Source organism: Rousettus aegyptiacus, unplaced genomic scaffold (assembly GCF_014176215.1).
Source record: "Rousettus aegyptiacus isolate mRouAeg1 unplaced genomic scaffold, mRouAeg1.p scaffold_m13_p_7, whole genome shotgun sequence".
Lineage (NCBI taxonomy): Eukaryota > Metazoa > Chordata > Mammalia > Chiroptera > Pteropodidae > Rousettus > Rousettus aegyptiacus.
Genome location: NW_023416310.1, coordinates 33,227,934 through 33,252,943, shown reverse-complemented (window position 1 = coordinate 33,252,943; position 25,010 = coordinate 33,227,934). Strand labels below are relative to the sequence as shown.

At 37.8% G+C, this 25,010-nt stretch overlaps 1 long non-coding RNA gene and 1 pseudogene across 9 annotated transcripts in view; one reads left to right on the top strand and one right to left on the bottom strand.

Annotated features, from left to right (window-relative positions):
* Positions 1-5,691: 5,691 nt before the first annotated feature.
* LOC118605812 lies at positions 5,692-5,810 on the bottom strand (annotated as a pseudogene).
* A 5,122-nt stretch (positions 5,811-10,932) lies between these two features.
* Positions 10,933-25,010, top strand: part of LOC107501373 — a 257,563-nt gene continuing 243,485 nt past the window's right edge. For 5 of the 9 annotated variants that reach the window (XR_001594742.2, XR_001594740.2, XR_001594735.2 and 2 more), the window contains exon 1: positions 10,933-24,108. This is a non-coding gene — a long non-coding RNA (uncharacterized LOC107501373). The remainder of the gene's footprint in view (positions 24,109-25,010) is intronic. The other 4 variants (XR_001594744.2, XR_001594739.2, XR_001594743.2 and 1 more) reach the window with 4 other exon arrangements.

The following is a 25,010-nucleotide window of genomic DNA, read 5'->3' as shown; positions in this document are numbered from 1 at the left end:
AAAGAGTGAATCTGATCTGCTCAGTGACTGTCGCTCACGGAGTCTCTCCATCATTTTTGAAGGGTAGTTTTGCCAGATATAAAATTCTTGGTTTTCAGTTTTTTCTCTTCAGCAATTTGAATTGGCTCCACGGTTTCTGATGAGAAATCAGGTGTTAATATTATTGAGGTTTCTTTGTATGAGAAACATGAGTCGCTTCTATTGCTGTTTCCAAGATTCTCTCTTTATCTTCATCTTTCAGTGGTTTGATTATGATGTGTCCAGGTGTATTTTTCTTTGAGTTTATCTTATATTAAGTTTGTTGGGCTTCCTGAATGTGTAGATTAGTGTTTTTAATTAAATTGCGAAAGTTTTGGCCTTTATTTCTTTAAATGTTGTTTCTGCTCCTTTTTTCTCTCTTGGGTTTCTCATGCATGATATGAGTTAAATTGTGCCCCCCACCACCACCAAATTGATACTTTGAAGTCCGAACTCCCAGTATCTCAGAATGTGACCTTATTTGGAAATAGGATTGTTGCAGATATAAATTAATTAAGGTGAGGTCACCAGGGTAGGCCCTAATTTAATATGGCCTGAGTTCTTATCAAAAGGAAAATTAGGACATAGAGGCAGACGTGCATATAAGGAAGACAGTGTGAGGAGACATAAAGAGAACACAGCCATCTACAAGCCAAGGAGAGAGGCCTGAAACAGAAACTTTCCTCACTGCCCTCAGAAGGAGCAAATCCTGATGACACCTCCATCCCAGACTTAGCCTCCAGAGCTGCGAGACAATAAATTATTGTCTAAGCAGTCAGTTTTTGGTTCTTTGTTATAACAGCAAACAAATACAAATATCTGTTGGTATACTTGATGACGTCCCACATGTCTGAGACTCTGTTTTATCTTAATTCTTATTTCTATTGATTGCTTTTTATTTTTTCTGTGTTAGGCCGTACTTTTCGTTTCTTTACAATCTCATTTTTTTTTTAAACTAGACATTTCAATAATATAATGTTGCTCTAGTAATTATATTCTGTTTTCTCCCCAGGGTTTGTTGCTGCTTTTGTAATTGTTTATTTATTGATATTTTTGGAACTAATTTTGTGATGTCTGTATTCTTTGTTGTGAGTAAATACTGAAGTCTGCTAGCTTAGCTTAGTGGTCAGCTAATTATCAAACAGAAATTTTTAACCACATGGAACCAACAGTATGCCTCCTTGTCTTTTCTGATGGGCTTTGGGAGAAGTTGGAGCATGCATTCAACATTCATCCACTGACAACTGCGTTAGTTTTCACTTCCTGTTGCACATAATATAAGTTGGAGATGAGAAATTAGAGCTTTTCAGGTCTTTCTTGAGTGTGCACACAGCTCTGGGCATGTGCACAACCTTATGCATATGTGTAACTTTCTAGATTTCCAGGTATATGTCAGAGCTTTTTAAAGTCTCTGGATGTGTTATTTTCCAGAATTTTCTTTTAAACTTTTTGATTACTTTATTGTTTGCCCAACTTTCATCCACTATCTGAAGCAGTTTCAAAGTTAAATATTTGCCTGTAATTTTTTTTTTTTTTTTGACAAGTACCCTGTGGTGAAAAAACTTTTCACAATAAAGGAGCTCTGAGTCAGGTCAAATACAGACAGACATCCTTGCAAGTGAGGGCTTTCAGCGAACCATGAGATAATTCAAGACAATAACATTTTGGGAAAAAGGATTTGAAAGAGCTTTAGTCCTGATCTACTTCTTCTCACTTCTAGGCTGGTGGACTTTTACCAGGAATGTGGGCGACTATTTCTCACGGCCATGGCAGAACTGGAGAATGTAGGATGGGATTAGGGCAAATTAAAATGCCACAAAGTTCACTGTTCTTACTGAAATTCAGCCTTTTTTCTTGAATAAATACACCCCACATTCCTATAAGCATTTAGTTAATCTCCACAGTTTTGCAAAAGTTGGTTCTGACTTTGTCAGTTTTCTCCTTTTATGGAGGAGAGAATCCATACTCCCAGGAATACAGCCTATTTCTAATTTAAAAACTAGCAAAATCTGTCTGACTAGTTTCATAATAGTTATGGACTAGTGACTTACGTGTGCCTCCGATTTTCCTCTTTTTTAAACTGGTTATCTTATCCCTTTCTACCCATTGTATGTTGGATTTATGGGGATCATATAACTTCTCTCTTTATTTCACAAGACTTCAGACCCAGAGGAACTGAACTTAAGGAGTTGAACTTGAGGAACTAAATCTGAGAAACTGTATCTGTGACTGGGCCTGATTTATATGAAGAAATACTTGTCCTTAAGCGTGAGCCTGTTGTCATAATAGACAAGTCTCTGGGGGGTCTGGAAGGGGAAGAGAGTAATTTACATATGGGAAAAATGTAAATAATTTTTCACCACAGGGTGAACTCTAAATTCTTTATTTCTCCCATCAAAGACAAAAATCTTGAATATTGATTGACCTTACTGACTTGCTTCTAACCAGTAGAATGTGTTAGAAGTGATAACAAGAGACTAGGTCATAAGATAATGTAGCTTCTGCCCTGTGTACTCTCACTCTCTGTGCGCTGGCACTCTCACTTGCTCTCGTGCTCTCTCAGTTCTCTCACCCATAGAACCTAGCTTCCATATTGTGAGGAAGCCCAAGCCACCTGTAGAGCGCCACATGTAGGTGTTCTGGCCAACAGTCCCAGCAAAGTTTCCAGCCAACAGCCAACATGAACAACTAAACGTATGAATTAAGTCTTCAGATGATTCCAACCTTCAATCTCTGAGTGACAGCAGACACCAAGATGTGAGCTATCCCCATCGATCCCTTCCTGAATTGTAGATTTGTGAGCAAAATGCTGTCATTTTTTAAATTCACTAAATAGGGGTTATTTTTAAAGTAACAACACCAAGCATCAAGTACCCAGCATTCAATTTAACCCATACAGCATTGTTTTATTTATACACCCACCCATTCCCCCTACTAGTTTGAAGCAGATTCCAGACTTTATACCATTTTTTTCTTTCTTGTATACACATGTACACAAACACAATATCTTTATCTCATCTAACAATTTTTTAGTATTGTTAAATATCTAATCAACATTCATCTTTCTCTCATTTTCTCATTTGTTCAAACACTTTATTTGTTGACTCAGGATTCACTTAAATTCCATATATTGCAATCAGTCTTTTAATCTCTTTTTAAAAAGATCTATAGGTCTTCCCAACATTTTAAAGGGCCTACTTTGTACAAGGGCTATGAAGTTTGTAAAGGAAGATAGATACTCTTAAGTCAATAGGAAAGAGAGATGCATACAGGAAGACTGGAACAAAGTATAATGTGAAAGGAGTTGGATGAATAAATTGTTAAGAGATTTGAGAAAAGGAATAGAATATTTTTATCATCTTCAGGTCATGACTGGGATTCAGAGAGGCCATGCAGGGCAGAAAGCAGACAAAAATAAAGAATGAAAACTTTAATTACATTCTAGAAGATTTCAGAGATGTCAAGACAAGTGAGCCAAAGTAATAAAATATATGATTTTTCATGATTTCCCTTTTAACAACTCCACTTGAGATTATTATTGATCCTTGCAGCCAATTTGAACTTTTACAGTCTTTAGTTCTTCATTTGCAGAAGCTCCTTATATAATTTGCATCACAAACTCACAAAATTACCAAGTAGCCCTTTAAAACAGGTTTTATTCTGGGGAAAATGGATGCGAGAGTGTTTAACCATAACAAGAGTAACTATAAATATTTTAAGTGTGATTGATTCAGACAGAGGGGGAAACCTCAGCAGAAGGAATTTTTGTCCATTCAATATTGGTGGTGTAATTTGTTAGGCAATACAAGATCAAAATTAAACTTTATTGTTCTTGTTTGGAAAAAAAATACAGTTAATACTTGGCAATCCTTTGACTGTTTCTCCAGAATATTTATAAATCTTAATGAGATGCTTTTAACTGGTTCAGAGAATAGTTTAGTCATTTTGTTCTATTTTAATCCCCTCAGGACCTACTGCAAGAAAAAGGGGATATTTATGACCTGTGACTAATACCTAGTAATCATGATGGACAATGACTTTTGTCATTTAAGAGCTACTTGAGGAAGAAGAAAGACCTTCAGTGATCAATAGGGCATTAAAAAAATCTAATAAACTGCTATTACTTCTTTGGTAATAAAAATGTAATGGCTTGTTAGACATAAAAATAACATGAAATTTATTTAAAGGCAATTTCGGGGGCCAGGATGGGAGATTTACACATGTAATTATTATCCTGTTGATCAAGGTGAAAATGAATATCTTGCTTTTAGTAAAAAAAAAAAAAAAAAAAGGGCATGCTTACATTATTCTTTTTCTATTTTATGAGCCTTGAGATTTAGATATCGGTGATGGTTACAATTTTAGAGCAGTTATTTATGGTGATAGCTTTTCTTTGCATATTGTTCACATGGGGTGGATTTGGAGGGCTTTGGAGGGGAGGAAGTAGGCGCAGAACTCCAGAGAGCACTGCGAATCAAATGGCCATTTTTTGTCAAGCCTAGGTAATAGTATATCCAGGGAGTAATTTGAATAGTCAGAACTTCTTTCCAGGATCTGGGGCAGCCACACACTTGCTGGCTGGCACTTCACTTAAATTTTATCCACAGGGCAGAGTTTAGTTGACCCATTAATTTGTTCTGTTCATTTTTCTAATGTCATATCTACCATCCAAAAATTTGAAATTGCTTAGCTACTCAAAAGTTGCTATTCTTCATATGTTATTCAATATAGATAACTTAGACATTTATTTATCTAGTACTGTGTGAACAAATTACTATAAATTTAGTGCATTAAAACTACACATTTATTATCTCACAATTTCTGTGGATCTGGAATCTGGGCATGGATTAGCTGGATCCTTTGCTTCCGAGTCTTTCATGAATTTTAAATCAAGATGTCACCAAGGCTAGGGTCTCAATTGCTAGCAGGTCTGGAGACAGATCTGGTTCCAAGCTCATGTGGTTATCAGCAGAATTTAGTTCCTTGCAGCCTGTTCAACTGAGGGCCTCAGTTTCTTCCTGTTGGCCAGAGGCCATTTTAATTTTTAGTTAGCTATTGGTGAGAGGCCACACTCAGCTCGGTGGGTATCCCTAACATAGCTGCTTCCTTCATCAAAGTGTGCAAGGCCAAAGGCGGTAGAGTCTACTAGCCACACAAAAGTAACTATAATGTAACTTAATCGTGAGAGTGACCACCTTTGCTAACTTCTGTTGTTTAGAAGCATGTCACAGGTCATGTTCACATTAAATGGAAGGGGATTACACAAGGCAAGACTGCCAGGAGGCAAGGACACCTGGGGGCTATTTTAGAGTCTGTCTGCTACGTATTATTTTATTAAGAGATATGTTTTTAGAAAATGTAAGAGGTATGAGTAAGTTGTTAAAATTTCTACAATCTTACTACACACAGATAAAAACCATTAATCAGTATATATTCTTCCAGTCCTTTTTCGTATTTTATATATTACTAAAATTAACAAAGATGTGGTCATAAATTGATACACTTTTATATAATTTATCTCATTTAATTTCTTAGGCATTCTTAGAAGCTAGTAAATAATCTTCTATACCACTTTATTTTTATTTGTTTATTTATTTATTTTTGGACGAGACAACCCTTGGTTGGCCTCACAGATTGCAAGGACCTTGTCAGTTTACAATCCCTTATTTTTTATGCCTACAGCACCTAGTCTTCCTAGGTGGACTCCCACCCAAGTACTAACTAGGCCCTACCCTGCTTAGCTTCCAAAATCAGATAGGATAGGGTTTGTTCAGGGTGGCATGGCCATAGACTTCTATGCCACCTTAAATGGCTGCATAAATTTATTCTATGATTAATACCATGTTTGTTTGTTTTTTAATGTACAGGTTGACACTTTTTATACAAGGTCTTTATGCAATAACTATTTATAGGAAGAAGATAGTAAATACTTTCAGCTTGGGGTGGGGATGGGTTGCCATACTATCCAACTCTGCATTTATAGAGCAAAAACAGCCATAGGTAATATGTTAATGAGTGTGGATGTGGTCGTGTTCCAGTAAAACTTTATTTATGGGCTCTGAAACTTGAATTTCATATGATTCTGTGTGTTATGAAATATTCTTTTGATATATTTCAATCATTTAAAAATTTCAAAACTTTTTAGCTCACAGGCTAGATGAAAAAAGGTGGTGGATTGGATTTGGTTTGTGCATTGTAGTTTGATTTATCCTATTATTTCTAGAAAGATAGTCAGATAAGTTCCATATTTTTAGTATAATAAATGCTAAGATTAACATCTTGGTGACTATATCTATGTGCCTATTTATGATTACTTATTAAGGATAAATTCTTAAAAGTAGGATTATTGGACCAAAGGTTATACATTTAAAAATTTATACTTTTTGGTAAATTATCCTCTACAAAGGTGGTGTCAGGTTTATACTCCTATCAAAGTATATGGGCGTGCTCATATTTTTGTGTTCTCTTCTACACTGGATATTATCTTTTTAGAAATCTTTGCTGATTTGACCGGTTAACAAATGTTAAAGATCTTCCTTTTCAAATACAATTTATATTACATTTTAAATTAACATTTTAAAAACTTTTCAAATTCATGATTTCTTTCTTCCTAACTATAGGTCTAAATGTCCTAAGATAACTTGCCCAGCTGAAATGACATGCAGATATATTCAGGCTGAGAGCTACTTGACTATTAGTGTCTTCACAGGAGGTTATTGATTAGAAGACTGACTGGTGAATCCTCTGCCTACTTGAGCCATTGGCATTATATCACCAGAAAAAATAAGTTGGCAATTTAGACATTTTGTAGTATTTAAGGTAGAGTTGATTATACCCAAGCAGGGAATATACTAGTCGTTTTGAGCTATTCGGAGAAATGGACAAAATGGAAATTAAACAATTTTAACCTATATCTATATTTGTATCCATATTCATATTTATCTATCTCTAACAGGGTTCAATTCTGTGAACTCTGATATGGTCACATCACTCTTATTATTAAATTCTTTTCTGATTCATTTCTTGTGATCTGAAATGAGATTTCTTAGCATGGTTTTCAAGATTCAATAAGATTTATCCTTAGCTTATCTTTTTAAATCTCATATAATGCTGTATTTTCATAGGAAATAATAACAAAACAATAATAGCAAGAGTGTTTATTAAGCCTTAAACCAGATATTGGAGTAAGTGATTTGAGGTAGGCATTATTGTTCTTTCTATTTTGAAAATGTGAAAATAGGTTTAGAGAATGTTAACTAGCTTGCCCAAGATCAAAGTGAAGTCTGACAGAGAAGGGCAAATGTCCTATGTGGAATCTAGAGAACAGGGTAAACAACAGAAACAAGCTCATAGATATAGAAAGCATTTTGATGACTGTCAGATTGGGGGTGGGTATGGGTGAAGAGGGGAAGGGATTAAGAGGTACAAATTGGTAGTTACAAAATAGTCACAGGGATGCAGAGTATAGCATGGGGAATATAGTCAGTAATGTTGTAGTAACTGTATGGTGTCAGATGAGTACTGAATTTATGATCATTTCATAAGTTATATAAATGTCTAATAACTGTCATACACCTAAAATATATTGTATGTCACTACAATTGAAAAAATAAGTAAGCATTTTCTTCCCTCCTGATCTTACTACCTTAAAATATTAATTTATTTTTTGTTAGTGTGAGGTCCTCAGATGATGGTTCTACCTAACAGAGTCCAGCAGGGTCTCAGAGAAAAGATGGTTTCTCCCCTCTGACTTGGAGGAGTTTTAGAGTGCCAATTGCACCAGCACTCTATTTATTTCAAATAATAGATGAACTTTGGAAAAATATGTTGAGTCTCCGCTTCTGAACAATTGGAGCATATTAGAATGCCCAAGAAGGGAAATAAAGCTTCCTACAGAATATTCCGTTGGATGATAAAATTCCTGAGCAGGTTGCTTTGAGTTAATGATCTATTGCCATTAAGTATGTATATTTTGCCATGGAGTTTTTGTTATACTCTATGACAAAATATAGCAATAATAATTCAGGGCATAAGGGATTGTCAATTATTATTACTTTTAATGAAATGTAAGTCTCATTGGAAAATGATGGGGAATTAATGACCTAAGCAATATGCCAAAATTACTACACATTATACAAAAGAAGTGGCAGGAACATCTTCCTTCTCAATAACTTTTCTCCCTCTGGCTTAGAGGAAATGATTTGGAAGCCGAAGAACTGCATAAGTTTATTAGGGAGAATAATGTGGCTATTAGAAATGCTGGGAATCCTAAGTCTCTGCTGGTGTATATGAAGTGATATGGGCTCTGTCGAAGGTGTCAGCGCAGCCTAGTATACGAGGTGTCCAGTTGCCCTCCTTGGCATCTAAAGTACCATCCTAAACTCATAAATTGAATGTCCTTATTAGAAGCCCTCATTTTGAATAGCTCATACAGTATTGCTGGTCTCTGTCTTCCCTTCCTACCAGGCAGAGGACATTTCTTAAAAAGGAATTGCTAAAGGTGCCACATCACTTTGCATTATTTTCTGACACTGGAGTCTACCCAGGATGTCCATCAAGAAGCTTATATGTGAACAGTGTCTGAAATTCCTCTTATCCCTTTGTTCAGGAAAACTTGGCAAAGAAACTATGATTGCGTTTATTATTTTTGCCAACTAAACTATGCAAAAGCCTGATTCATTCATCATTCTTTGTCACTAAATATATAGAAGCAAAAAGTAAATCTTAGGTTTTGCCCCCCTCCTTTTAAAAATATTTTTATTTTTTCAATTATAGTGATGTACAATGTTATATTTTAGGTGTATGACAGTTATTAGACATTTATATAACTTATGAAATGATCATAAATTCAGTACTCATCTGACACCCTACATAGTTACTACAATACTACTGACTATATTCCCCATGCTATACTCTGCATCCCTATGACTATTTTGTAACTACCAATTTGTACCTCTTAATCCCTTCCCCTCTTCACCCTTACCCACCCCTAATCTGACAGTCATCAAAATGCTTTCAATATCTATGAGCTTGTTTCTGTTGTTTATCCTGTTCACTAGATTCCACATAGGACACTTGTCCTTCTCTGCCAGACTTCACTTAGCGTAATACCATCTAGAGCCATCCATGTTGTTGCAGATGGCAAGATTTCATTCTTTTTTTTTTTTATGGCCAAGTAATATTTTTTTATATGTATTGCCTCTTCTTTATCAATTCATCCATTGATGGACACCAAAGATGCCTCCATGTCTTGGCTACTGTAAATAATGCAACAATGAACATAGGGATGCACATATCCCTTCGAAGTAATGTTTTGGATTTCTTCAGATAAATACCGGAAGTGGAATAACTGGGTCCTTCTTTGTTTCTTATTATGGACTTTGTTTTAAAGTCAGTTTTGTTTGGTATAAGTATTGCAACCCCAGCTTTTTGTTTTTGTTTCCCTTTTCACGAAACATCTTTTTTATCCCTTTCCTTTCAGTCCATGTGTCTTTTGATCTGAAGTGAGACTCTTGTAGTTAGCATATGTAAGGGTCTTGTTTTCTTATTTACTGCCCATCACTCACCCTCTCCCCTCTGTCAACCATTAGTTTGTTCTCTGTATCTATGAGTTTGTTTCTGTTGTTTGTTAGATTCCACATATAAGTGAAATCATATGATATTTGTCTTTGTCTAACTTAATTCACTTAGCATAATATCCTTAGGTCAATCCATGTTTTCACAAATGGCAAGATTTTGTTCCCTTTTATGGCTGAGTAATATCCCATTGTATATATATACCACATCTTTATCTATTCATCTACTGATAAACACCTAGGTGGCTTCTATATCTTGGCAATTGTAAATAATGCTGTAATGAACATAGCAGTATATATATATATATATATATATATATATATATATATATATCTTTTCAAATTAGTGATTTTGATTTCTTCCAATGAATACCTAGGAGTGATCATATGGTAGTTTTATTTTTAATTTTTTTGTGGAAACTATACTGTTTTCCATAGTGGCTGCACCAATTTATAATCCTACCAGCAGTGCACAAGGGTTCCCTTTTCTTCACATCCTCGCCAACATTCATTTGTTAATTTATTGATGATAGACATTCTGACAGGTGTGAGGTAATATCTCATTGCGGTTTTAATTTGCTTTTCCCTGATGATTAGTAATATTGAGTATCTTTTCATGTATCCCTTGGCCATTTTAATGTTTTCTTTGGAGAACTGTCTATTTAGATCTTTTACCCATTTTTTAATTGGACTTCTTTTTTTTTTTTTGGTAATGAGTAGTATGAATTCTTAATATATTTTGGATAGTAACCGCTTATTAAATATCATTTGCAATTATCTCCTCCCATTTATTAGGTCGCTTTTCATTTGTTGATGGTTTCCTTTGTGATGCAAAGCTTTTTGATTTGGTGTAGTCCCATTTGTTTATTTTTGCCTTTGTTTCCTTTGCCCTAGGAGACATATCCAATATATATATATATGTGTGTGTGTGTGTGTGTGTGTGTGTGTATATATGTATATATATATATATTTATATCTATCTATATATATATCTACATATATATTTATATATACCTATCTATTTATCTATCTATCTACATATCTATCTACACACACACACACACACGCACACACACACACATCGTTAAGTGCAGTTTCAGAGTTTATTGCTATGCTTTCTTCTAAGAGTTTTGTTATTTCAGATCTTACATTTAAGTCTTTAACCCATTTTGAGTTTATTTTTGTATACTGTATGATAAAGTGGTTTAGTTTCAATTTTTGTTTGTTTGCATGTAGCTGTCTAGTTTTCCCAGCACCAATTGTTGAAGAAACTCTCTTTACTCCATTGTATATTCTGTTTTCCTTTGTCATAGATTAATTGACCATATAAATGTGATGTATTTCTGGGCTTTTTATTCTGTTCCATTGATCTATATGTTTGTTTTTGTGCCAATACCATACTGTTTTAATTACTATAGCTTTGTATGATATTTGAAATCAAGGAACATGATACTTCTCACTTCATTCTTCTTTCTCAAGACTATGCTTTGGCTGCTCAAGGTCTTTTGTGGTTCCATATAAATTTAATGATTATTTGTTCTAATTCTGTGAGAAATACCAATGGCATTTCTCAAGAGAACTATAACAAATAATCCCTCCTTTTTTACCTTCTGTTGTTTGAGAGAAAAGTACCCATGTCAAATTGATGACTTCTTTGGCTCCTTCCATATTTAAAGCTACTGGCACCTGTAAAAAGAAAGGCACAGCAACAGCCTTCTCAGAAGTAGGAGATTTTTCCAGGTATATCCATCCCCACTAGCCAGTTAGAACTCTGGATCTCATTTAATTTTTTTAGCTTGCACTCAGATGCTTCGTCTACATTCCTAGCCTCTTTAGATGTTGACTCAGGTGGATGGTTTGCCTTGGTTTTGGATTGGATTTTTTCCAAGATCCTGCCTCTCCCTGTAACCTTTGGATAAGTGATAGCCCTCTTCATGCCCAGGCTCTTGAGTACTTCCACTTGACCTGACCTCAGTTTCTTTGGCCCCCATTTTCCTGAAAAGATGGCAGTGAATTCAAGGTAATGTTGAAGGTAATGAGGATGGAAGTGGTTGAGAGGGACGTCAAGAATTAGGAGGCAGTATTTCCTCATCTCCAAAAGTTATAGTCAATAAGGGTAGATGAGAGGCATACTTCAGAGATAATTTATGATTCAGATAATATGACATATAGGATGTTACAGGAAAGCTGTGAAGATCATTCAGATATTTACTGTGCATCCACTTGCATGACACTTTTTTAAAAACTGACTGTGAAGTACCATGAATTCTTATTGGGTGTAGTTAGGAGAGAAATATTTTGTTTATTCCAACATTGGGTTAATATATATTGTATGAGGTATGTGTATTTTATGAACTTGACTAGCATATGCTTAATTCTAAAGTCATACTTAATTTTTGATAACTAGTTTTGCAATTTAAAGTTTCAACATACTCAATACACCTACTGGAAAAAGCACAAATTACACATTTAGGGTTTTTTGTTTGTTTTATTAGTTAGACAATCAATTACACAAATACCAAATATGCTTTAATCTTGAATGATTCAGAAAGTACATTATGGGCTTGCATAGCCTCAGTGAAGATCAAATGATACTGTAGATACATTGGAATGTAGGTGCATTACTCCAGTGTAAATGGATTTATAGTAAATATGATATTGAACAGGATAGGAAATGAAAGTACCTGGTAACTGAATTGCAATTAACAGGCTGCTGAATTTATCTAAAGTTTAAGTTTATTTGGAAGTGGAAAGCATATGATCCCACAGATAAGGGAAAAAACACTTGTATAGAATCCTTGTATTTTATTCAATACGTTCTACAAATGTATTGAATGTAAGCTATATATAAAGCTCTTGACTTTGCTGACAAGAGAGGAGCAGGATGCAAAGAGCTGAAGTGTGAGGGTGGCAGGAGGAAGCGCCTGTATTGGGAATTGGATAGCCCGAAGGAAGGACAACTGCCAGAGGGAGAGGGAAATTGCAAATTGATTTGTTGGCAAGACGTAGTGTTATTCTGGTACACACGAAGCAACATTTTCACTTAGAATGATAAAGAGACTAAGGTGGAATTATGCTCAGAGACTAAAGTGCGCCATTTGTTTCTCAAGTTCACAGCTATTTTGGAAAGCAGCATAGTGCTTGAGTGTTCTGAAGCCTTGGTCATTAAATGTTTTATATAGAGTGTGGCATGTTGAAAAGTTTAGGAACTTGAGATAGGAGGGGGAAGGTGGATGCTTTCCTTGGGTTTGCTTTTTCCTGGCCAAACTTCAGAGTCAGAGGGGTGCACATTCTAGTGCTGTCTCCACTGCTCACTCGCTGTGGGTCTTAGGAAGTTCATCTCCTAGGTGGGAACTGGTGATAGTAAAAGAACATACCCAGTTGCTGCGCTTCACACCAAAGCTGCAGGCTGATTCCTGCTGGACTCATGAATGGAAGGCAAAAAAGGTCATTTGATCTCCAGCACACACACCCCTCCCCTCATTTCTCTGCATTGACCTAGATAAGGGAGAGGTGAATGTAGACCAGAGAAATAAAGAAGACCAGTCCTGAGAGCTGAGAGGTTGCCTTTCTTTGGGTGATTTATCCAAGCTCCTATTGTTCTTTCTTGGCTCTCTCAGTTAAAAAGAGGGGAACAGTTTCCTCATTCCATTTAGTGTTTTATATTTCCTAGGAACCACTTCCCTATCCCCCACCCACCTCCCAATGTAGTAAAAAATTATCAGTGTTCAGTACCTCTTTCTTACAAAAATACTGCTGCAAAAGATAGAATTTTCACCTCCAATCTGTACTCTCAACAAAAGTGTCATCCTTTAGGGCCACATAGCTGATTAAGACCACCTGGGTTATTCTACCAAAATTTTCAATTTAAATCTTTTGGTAGTTTTTTTTCTAAACATGTACCAGTATTTACTGATACCAACACATTTTTATGAGCTCTTTTATAGCTTTCCCTCCTCAAGGTTCTATGGTAGAAAGTGTACTGTATTTCCCTAAAGTGTTTTTCCTTGTAAAACCACTTTAAAGTACGTTTAGATCTATGTATGTTGAAAGTACTTGAATGCTTTTCCCCAGGGAAACTTCCTTATAAAAGTGAGGTGTGAGTTATACATGTGTGCATCTGCTATGTAGGTAAACAGAGTAAAGGGCAGGCAAAGATCAGTTATGGGAAAGGCGGTCTCATGCATGTAGCCTTTCAGCACCCACTTGGTTGGGCTTAGAATACTTTCTTACCAAGAGACAAGGAGCCCACACAGCCTGTGCTGGGCTTATCACCTTGTGAGAGAACATCTTTCCCTCTTTCATTCTCAAAGAATATTCTTTTGTCTTTGCTTAAAGAGTGTGCATTGTATAGTAGCTGACCAGTCCTACTGCTATATCTGTCCTTTGTGGGGAGGGGACAGCATCTTTCTATGGTGGCACAAGATAGGTGTTGCAAAGGATAGTTGCTCTGCATTGGTCTCCAGGGGAAACCTGCTGGTTATGGAGGACTGATGACTACTACTGAAGCTGATTTTGTGATGTCTCTTCTTTATATAAGTTAAACATTGTTCCATCCAGTACCTAGCTACATTATCTTCTTCTTGGTGACTCTAATAAGGTGGGCAGAAGTGTTTAGAGACCTCTCCTGGGATTAGTGACTATAACATGGGAATCTGTTGGACAATCTGAGATTAAATCACTGGAAGAGTCCAAGTGACTTATCAGAAGTTAATTTTCTGGTATGGACTGATTATTTGCTCCCCCCCCCCATCCCAAATCCATGCGTTAAAGTCCTAATCCCCAGTGTGATGGTATTTGGAGGTTGGGCCCTTGGGAGATATTTAGGTTTAGATAACATCATGAGGATGGGGCCCACATAGTAGGATTAGTGCCCTTATAAGAAAAGGAAGACACCAGAGCCTTCTTTCTTCTTCCCATGTGAGGATACAGCAAGAAAGCAATGGAGAGAGCCCTCACTAAGATCTGGATTTGCTGACACCTTAATCTTGGACTTCCCAGACTCTAGAACTATGAGAAATGAATGTCACTTCAGCCACCCAAATGATATATTTTGTTATAGCAGCTTGAACTAAGACATACTTTCTGTTCTGCTACCTTCTGTTCTGATTTCTTATTGTGTTTGTGAGTGTTTGTGTGTGTGTTTGCTGACAAAATTCTTTATAAGCCATTATTTAAAGATGATGAATTAGAACATTATTTATTTAATTCATTGAGGCCTGAAGGAAAACAAGTGAGGCATAGAGACTTGAGGCTCTTCCAACTAACAAAAGAATGAAGGAATTTTCTATGTTATTTATAGATACCATGTTGAATACAGTTTCCCATAATAACCAATTAGTATGCTTGAGATTAATAGTCCACAGGAGATAACATTAAAATTTTGAATTCTTGATATCTTAAGGGGACATGTTACAAATTATCTAGCAAGGATACATTTCTTTTGGTTACAAAATACTAAATAAGATGGTTATAAGATACGGATCAGGTATAAATCTGCTCGGGACCTACTTTTGATGGGTGGTTTAGGAATTCTATCCCTATGAATGTTCCTGGCCTTTATCTTTATCTAAGAAGTTCTTCTAATGGTTACACCACCAGAAACTTGTTTCTACCCTGTACGTGTAACAACTACCACTGATTTTAGCAACTCATTATAAAATGGTTCAGAGACTGAAGAAAGTTGCAGGAATTCAGAAAGTTCTTTTCCTCACTATTTGTTTACATTGTTTTTGTAACCTTGGACATGTCACCTAATTCCTCATTCTTATTTGAGAAAGGTTTTTTGTTTTTTTGTTTTTTTAAAGACTTAATAATGATAAATCACATTGAAAAATGAAGTGTTAGATAAATGATGAAACATATAAGCATGAATGTTTATTTTAGAACTCAATCACATTTGGTTATTATTTCATAGCATGATTTTACAGTGTTCTCTGGACCACTTCATTCTTTCATTATGAACAAAGCTTTAAGCCAGGTTTTTAAAATTCTTGTTTCCCCACATTAAAGATTTTGTACAGAGGTTGCATTAGTGTACTATATTTAATTTGAAGGTTAAAAAGGTATGTATTTTTTATGAGTACTGATTTAATAAGAGATATTCTTTCGCTATGTAATACAGGTTCTCGCATGCCCAGTTTCTCACTATAGAAGCATTTATTTCCCATTAATGTGTTCTTTTGCCAAAATCCTCTGTAATTCTTTAATATTACAAGATCAAAACACGATAGATAAGCCGCTGCCAGCTAAATAAGACTTTTCACTTCAAAATACTCTTGAGTGTCTCTTGACTTTCTATTTCTCTCCAGTTTTAATTCTGCTCCAGTCAGACTAAACTACTCACTGCTCTCCACATGTATTTGGCACCTGTGGTCACCCCACTTCCCCCTTTGGAATGTTTCTCTGCTCTCTTCTCATTCTGCATAGCACAACTCAAGGCTGCCCTGACTTCATTCCTTCCAAGGTAATGCCTCCTTATTTTGAGTTCTATTCTTTCCTTCGTCCATCCTTCCCCATCTTTGTTTTGTTTTAAGAATGGGTGAAACTGTTTTATACTTCTTTGCATCTCTTCCATTTCTAAGTATTTCAAACCTGTGTATGATTAGTTGGTGGATCTTGTGGGTAAACTACTTGATTCCATCCTTTAGTATTGGAAATAATGTTTAAAATTTACGTAAGGAGACTACTGTAGGTAAGTCATATACAATTACCAAAGGATGACCAAAAGTAAGACAGATTAGCTTTTGAAATGGCTATCTCTGGTGAGATTTATGTGTAAATTTGTATTTTGAAATGCTTGATATAAAAGAGGCCAAAAAATTTCATGTGTTTATGAGTGGCATGAATTTTTTCTTTTATTTATTTATTTACTTACTTATTTATTTAAATCCTTGCTGCCACCACTTCCACTCCTGACCTACTGATGTTGCCGTCTTCCCTTAAGAACTGCATCTCTGAAGGAGGAGGGTGTCTCCTCCCAGGCGCTCGTGGCATGCACCTGGGTCTTGTTGTGCCCAGGGGTATGGACTGTGGCTCCACTGGGGCTCGAACCCAGGACCTTCTGTGTGTAAAGCAGATGGGCTAACCACTACTTTATGGTACCACCCTGTGAATTTCTTCTTTAATAGTGTCTTTAAGCAGATAAGAAACCAAAAATTTGCTAACACATTGTGATTTTTTAGTGTAATTAAAAAGTAGAAATTATAGCCCTGAAAGGGACTAGTTCTATTTTGGCAGACAATTGTAAGCTTAAATCTGAACTTCCCTTAAACTAGTTGCTTATTTATGCAAGTGTTTCATGAATTTACAATTTCTTCAATATATTATTTTATTTACTTAATATTTTTGTAGTCACCGAAGGCTAAAACAGACCACAACAAGTAAACAAATTAATAAATGATTATTCTACAGAACATAAGCAGGGGACTGAGATAGTATAAGTCAGACAGAGCATTCCAGAGGAAAGAAATAGTAAGCACAAAGCACTGGAGGTAGAAGACCTTCAGGAATGGAAAGGAGGCTGGTGTGATGGTCCACTGTGAGGAAGGGAAAGAACAAAAAGAGACGAAGTTGAGCATGGGCCAGAGGCCAGACAAAGTGAGGCCCATCAGACCACAATAGGAGTTTATAAGGGTGATGGGAAGCCTTTGAAAGGTCTGAAGTAGAGCAGTGCTATGATCTGATTACATTTTCATCAGGATCTCTCAGCCTATTCTGGGAAAAAATGAATTGGAGTTGTTGAGAGTAGAAGGGAAAAGGCCCATTGAAAGTTGGTGCCATGGTGGCTTGGGCCTGGCCATTGGCAGGAAAAGAAGTGTATGGTTTTGAGATAAATTTGGAGACGAAATGTACAGAAGTTGATGATGGATAGGATGTGAATAGTGAGGTAAGGAATGAATCAAGGATGAATCCCCCATGACTTTTCATCCATATGCATCTTTTCCCCCTAGGTTATTTTACCTTTTACTAAAAACTGTCTTTCAGATCTTAAAAAAAAGAATAACAAAAGGCATATAGAAAAAAAAATGCACTTGTAGCTTTAAAAAGTATTGTGAAGTTCTTGCTTAGAATTCTGAACACATGGCTTTTGGCTAAAGGCAATAAAATTAAAATGCACACATTGGGTGCATAGCTGGCCAGATTGTGGGATCACTTAGAAAAGTATATTGAAAAATGTTTCTGTCTCTTGAACCACTTCCGATTGTAATATAAGTTCTACCAGTCCAACTAATTTTATATGCACAGAAAGTGGTACAGCTTCACAGGAAATATAAATTTTTCATTGACTAGCAGCCTGTAACTGCTTTAAGTGTAATTACACATTTTTCATTTAAGATCAATTTCACAAAATCGTTTTTATGACCTAAGGCTGCCTTCTTAATAATTGGGTGCAGCTAATTTATTAAGGTTTGCATGTGTTGGTATTGGTGTCATTCTCTCCTGGGTTTAATAGAAACAGGCTCCATGTGGATATGGGAAATACTCTCTAGTTTCATATTTATTTCCCTTATCCTGATCCAGTGAACCCTCTTTTGTTTCTCAGCATATACAGTTCTGTAGGAAGCCCATGATAACCTGTTCTTAAAACAATTCAGCAGACAAATGAGGGTGTTTTCCATTTAATTTTAGGGAAGATGCCCCCTCAGAACATAATTAAATCTGATGGCTCTCACTTGAAGCAGCATGAATAATTCATGGAGTTTAGGCATAATCGGGTTCTAGGCTTTGGGAAATTTTTAGTTGATGTGCAAAGGTTATTATTATTTTTTATGAAAGGAGAAGATCCTGTGGAGCTGTTCTTCTATGCCAAGATTCAAGTGCTGTGGAGATTCCAGTAAAGGAGTGTAGGAGTGGGTGGGAGCCATGTTACTTTATGTGGAGGGAAATGTACTAATGTGCACACTTAATTCAGTATGCTTATTTTAACCTGCATCTCCTCTCTTACATAAACATGAGCAAGAGGTCTGACTTCATTTAATGGAAAGAGTCTAGAATAAAGGGGGTACATCCCAAAGCTCAGGCTCTTTGCCATGTGGACCATTAGGAGGAACTCGGCACTTGGGATTTTTTCCCTCTGGCTATGCTGAGTCAGGAGTCCTAGAAAAGTGTCCAGCAGGGTCACCCAAGGAAGCTCCATGTGGACTCTGACTCCACTATCTCTATTTTTCTTAACAAGGACAGCCTGGATTTTTTAGTCTTCTTTTATGAGAAGTATAGGCCTTCCTCTTTTCTTAAGGATCCCAACAGGGCATCATTGAAGATGCTAAGTATGCAAATGATACTACTACATTATTCCTGTATTTGAAAATGAGCTTGTAATTTAATTAGAAGTTAAAGCAGATACATGAGAAGCTGACCAGCAGGATAGCAGTCCATGATGAGTGGCACCAATGGTAAAGCTGATGCTCCTGAGAGAAAGAGATCACTTTATGTTGGTAGTAGTGTGTAGGAAGGCCCTAGCCTTGGTACTATGGGTAGCTTTTGAGTGTTTTAGGGAATTTTGATGAATAGTAAGTAAAGGAGAGATTTTAAAAGGCTCATGATGGGAATGGACATGGCTTCTTAGGTTATGGTGGGGCTACCAGTTTCAGAAGCACAGGAGGTTTGTACCAAGGAGATAAGTTGGGGGCCAGGTTATGGAGGCCTTGAATTCCAGAGTAAGGTATCTGGGATGAAGGCAATGGCACAGCCTTTGAGAGCTTCTGTGTAAGAAGAATGCATGATCCAAAAACCCTCTAGAAAGCAGGATTAGTAGCAGGGTTTGCAGATATTTGGTGAAGGAAGAATACTCGGCAGAGATCTAAGATTATAGGCCTTTTCACTTTTTTATAGGATGAGTGAGATGACTAGCACATGTAGGGAAAGGCAATGTTTTTTCTCCTTATGAATTCCAGTGATGTGCTCCCATTTTCTCAACCTCTGAAATGAGGAGCCACTTCGAGTAGCAAGTGGTCCTTCCTGCATTTCTCTTGAGATATAGATGGCAGGATAGCATTTGTGGCAGAAATTTGGACAATATTATTCTAGAATTGATTACAATTTCCCTGTGGCTCTGTGCTCATGCTGGAGCTTACAGTCCAGTGAGCCTCCCTCGTCTCTGACCAGCCCATGTCCCCCTAAGGTGGCCTAGACACTGGCTATTTGGGGTTTTGTTCTGAAGTTCCCATGTCACATAGGGAAACTGAGAAAACAACACAGATGTTGAAAATTTAGGCAAGGGCTGCTAATCAGAAGACTGTGAACTTTCTGAGGGTATGAATTTATTCACTGTGCACACTGGTAGTGCATATAGTAGTGAATACTCATATAGTCATTGACACAGGGCCTGGCGCACAGTCAATGCTTTAAAATGTTTGTTGAATGAATAAGTGAATATTGATGAATACCCTGAAGATTGTCTGGATGATCTCTTACAGGATGAGGTATCTATCTATATGTACATATGTATGTACCTACCTACCCACCTACCTACCTACCTGTCTAGAGAGAGATGAAGATAGACCAAGACTGAGACCCATCAGGCTATGTCCTCAAGGAAAATCAATAGAAGGAGTGAGTAAACGAGGGCCCTATGAGACGCAGCAGGGAGAGTCACTTGAAGGATTGTGTAATTTAGCAACAGCTTGAGGGCAACACTGTCTTTGCTTACTTGGTTTGGTCCACTGGGGTTTTGAGAGATGAGTCCTCAGAATGGCTTTAAACAGCCTTCTTTTCTTTTTTTTTTCTTTTCACAACAATAGTCTCCTCTCTCTGCTTTGCGGTTGAGCACTAGCCGTGTGACTTGGTGACATGTCCAAGAATGTGAATTGTGCATTTACCATGTTTGTTGACCAAGCAAAGAACAGTGTGACACCCACCCAGGGCAAAGGCCATGCTTGAAACATCAGAAATAGGTCTGGTGTCTTAGTTTTGGGTCTTACTGTGAAGAGTCGCATTTGCTAAGGAGCTTGATCTGTCTGCATAGGTAGCAAGGTGGGAGCCATTGCAAAACTTTAAAGCAGGGGAGAACTACAATTCTTGGGTGTTTGTTTTAGAAATAACATGGTTAAAATGTATGTAGGTAGAACTGGAGAGGAAGAAAGTAGAAAGCAGAGAAACCAGTAAGTGCCATTAGCATGTCCAGGTGAGTAATGCTATGGGCTATGGGTGATTTTTCAGGATTGTTATATCTGTTGCTGTGTTTTTGCAGATAAAATTTGGCCTGTGCTGCAGCAGAATTTGCAAAATGGCAGAATTTGTATTTCCATCAGAATTTAGTAAGTTATGAGATTAATTTTATCCATCATTGAGTCAACAAATTGAAATTCTGAGATTTTGTCATCTGGCAGAATTACATCTCCTTATATTTTGTTATTTGCTCAAAGGCATGTTTTTTAGTTATCTTGCTTCTTGTAGAAGTTGAGTTGGAATCACATAAGAACATAGTGGAACATTACTAACTGAGAAGTACTAGTGAGTTTGGCCCCTGGTGCCTTGAAGGAGTTGGTTTATCCATCAGAGCACCTAAATTACACCCACGGAGGCTGTTAGAATTGGCCTCACCTTCACAGAGGGTTATAAACATACAAATTATTAACTTTGGTCAGATGTAGCATGAGAATTGTTATTTACTTAGTCCATTAAGAGATTGCTTTTTCCTCCCAAGCACCTACCTTACATCATCACAATTCCTGGGCTTGCCTGGGTGCAGCCTGAGTTTAGTCAGGGCTTGATGTGTGGAACACCTTTTAAACACAAGTTTGGATGGAAGAATCTGAGAAGTGTATTCTTAGATAAAATGAAGGGGAAGCCTCCATGTTTCCTTTATGTTTGTTTTTACCCTACGAATCTCTTGTTTCTGCAATACTGGAGTTACAGCTTCAAGATTAATTATGAAAGAAATAGCCTAGCATTGACACAAGCATGGAATAGAAATTTTCTTATTTTTGACTGAGGGATCAGCTACCAGCCTTGGCTTACTGCTAAGATGGAGATCCAACCTGTAAGAGAAAGCTCACATAGGGTCTTCAGTCTAGGCTAGGGGGTCAGAAAACTTTTCCTGTAAAGCCTAGATTGGTAGATATTTTAGCTCTTGCGGGCCATATGGTCTTTGTCACAATGACTCAACTCTGCTGTTGCAGTAAGGAAAGCAGCCACAGACAATACTTACATGAGTAAGCATAATTGTGTTCCAGTACACTTTATTTACAAAATAGGTAGTGGCAGGATTTGGCCTGGGAGCTGTAGTTTGCTAACTGCTGGTCTAGGCAATAACTAATTTTAGAGAAGTGGCCTGAGGTGGAGATGGCTGCATTATTAGACTATATACTACATTTTCCCCCTAGTTTTTCATTATATTTGCCTCTAGGTACCTTTCCACAAATATAACAGAAAATTATAGCACCCTTCAAACTCTGCAACTTGTTTTATTTAAGAACTCAATGCCATGTCAAGATGAATAACGGAAGTGCCAAAAGTCATTGTGGGTTTGCCAGCAAATATGTTTGTTGATGGACTGGATAAACAGTAATTATGGGGCAGTGAACGATCACATAAAAAGAGATATAACACATGCAGGTGAGAAATTTGTATTTTTCATTCGTCTAGTGTTCTCAAAATAACACTGGTTCTTTTTCTACATGGCTGTGAACACTTGGATTTCTCTGCTAATGTCCCATTGGCTTCCCAGCTCTGTTTTATCAGTGCCCAGAGGTTTTGATGCTGCACTGGGAACCATTAAGTATTATGCTGCCTTTCTAATGTTTTCAAAGTTTGGAAAACCCGTTGTATTAGATTCCTCTTATGTACCTGTTCGTATTTTCTCAGTCTTACCTCCTCTCGTTCCAGCTCTGCAAGGCCTTGAGTAACTTCACCCAAGTACAACCTGATAGCACCTTGCTTCCTGCCCAGGCCTTTCTAGTTGAGCACTGCAGGGTGTGGCCTATGCCCACGTCTTCACAACTCGCAAGTGAACATTCAGCAAATGGGCATTGGAGCAAGTGGACAAATTCTTTACCTTTTTCTCCCATGTGGGATGACCCTAAAAATGCTGCTGATAAAAATTCTCAGGGATATAGTCCCGCAAATCAAGTATTCAGGCACACTTCGTGGTGGCGGGTTCAGTGATGCATCAGTATACGGGCACAGTCCTTCCATGCTTCACTCAGCTTGTTCCTCGCTGCCGCTCTTCAGGTTTGCTCTCTCTGATTAAATGCTAGCTACGTGTTCTCTGGCTCAGGCTCCATCTTCTGGTGAACCAAGGCCTAAGTGTCTGCTCTAGAAAGGCATAACTTACATGCCCAAGAAACTGCAGAACCTAGGAGAACATGTACAGGAGGGGATCCTGTGGGTGTTTCATGGGGAGGAATGTGTAGAATATAAACAGCCCCTCAGCTGGAACACCCATCCGTCCGATGGCACTAAGGGTTCCATTGTTTATGGTCAGGGAGGTGGAGATCACCCTGGCATGTAGCAGTATCACAGTTATTCAGGCTTTCTTTCATCTGTGGTTCACTGAGATGCTATGCAGGTAGGAGGTGAAGTCCCAGGTCATGTGACTGATTGAACAGTATGGGGCAAGACAGTTATGAGGATGGTGGAGTGCTGTGGCTTCTGTGAGCTGCACTGCATGTCTTAGAAACAAATTTAAAAGGGACAGTCATGAGCCTATATAATCAACTTACAACTAATAACATACTTTGACCTGTCAAAGGAGACTCATCTGCATCTTCGGGGAAGGCTCCGTTGAATTGTGAGGATCTAGTTGTAAATGTGCAGAGCTGCAAAAGAGTCTGAAAAAAAAAGAGGTCTCCTAGGTCAAAGTCAAGGCCCTGATTAGAAATGGATGGGACCCTGAAGCTAGGGATGGGGACATTTGGGGGGCACACCTGAGAACAGTAAATCCCCAGGTCGCCCTGAAACCCCGGTGGATAGCAGGAGTAGCCCGGGTCCACTAGCTGGCACACTGTGCAATGACCTCACCTAAGCCAGATCCTCGAAAGATGTTCTTTCTCAGGATCTGCTCCTTCTACTCCTTATTTCAAGCTGATGAAGTAAGGTCTCAGCATAACAGAAAGAAACAGCTTAGATGCCAAAAGCATTGCAGGTCCCGAGGGAACTCCATACAGGAGGGTGTCTTGTGGGTGTCTGCTAGGAGAGGCTGGATGAGGAGAATTTATTGACTTAGGGTACTTACCTGTGTCTCTGGCTCAGTGTTTTGGCAGCAACTCCTGGAATCAGCACAGAAAGCCACAGGAGCTCTCTCTGCTTTACATCTCTTAGCGCCTCCTCCCCACATTGTTGATGATTTCACCGGTGCCTGGAGGGCCCATTTTGCCTCATGGTCTCACATCTTAGGAGCTTGCCCAGAATGCAAAGTAACCACTGACTGCTATTTGTTTTGCCTTATTTTTCTGAGTCCATAGGGTGGAAGAATGGTGCCCTCTACCTTGCATTTTCTAAGGCGTTCTCATCTCAGCCCTGGAGAGGATGCCTTGGAGAGGATGCCTTGGTTCTCTGTAAACGGCCTTGGGAGGTACTGAGGACATAACTCATAGCCAGCAGAAGGTGGCACTTCATAGAGGCTCAGGGCTACCAGCTGGGTTTTGGCATTTTAGAAGGTGGCAAGAATTTCATTCCAAATCTGATCTCAGACTTGGAACCAGGTCCTAGAACTCCCTTCTGACTACACCACAGGGATGGTGGGGAAAAAATGAGGAATGTCACAGCAAAGCAGGCTGCCCTCTCCTCACTCTGGCCTAGTGCCTCAAAGGAAAGGTATGCTGCCCACAGCTAACCCAAGTCCCGGCTAATGTTGATGTGAATAATTATTACTTTCCCTCCAGCAGTGGTCCTTCCAGCTCATTTACCCCGCAGTAAAGACTCTGATTCAGCATTGTCTTTTTTTTTAAAAAAACAGCCTCTAGGACTTTTCTATTACTTTTCTTGATCGTATCAGTTTCATGCTTCAGCTGTTTATGCTTCTATAACTGCATCTGCATCTTTGTCTCTAGTCCTGGGCTGATTTCAAACAATATCATCAGCGTTCAAGCATTAGAAGGAAAAAAAGAAAAGCTCCAAGTAGATTGAGTGGCACAAAAAGAATGAGACAACATCTGGGTCGTCAAAAGCCCCTACTGTTCAAACCTTGTGGTTCACAAATGAGTTTATAGTGTGTTTATTCACGTTTTTTCATTTGCATGTGTCCCCTAGGCTCCTTCCTAGTTTTGAGGCAGTGATAAAAGATTTTTCCCAGCTTGGTTTTCTTCCTGATGAGCTTCCATTAACAACCTTAAATTTCTTAGGACTTATTGAAAAGGTGTGAACTTTGTTTCTTTGAAACCTATTTGATAAAAACAGAAGAATTTGTGTGTAACCTCTCTTGGCAACTCCTCAGTTGCTTTTATTCAAAGGCTCAATCCTGAGGTTGGCCCACAT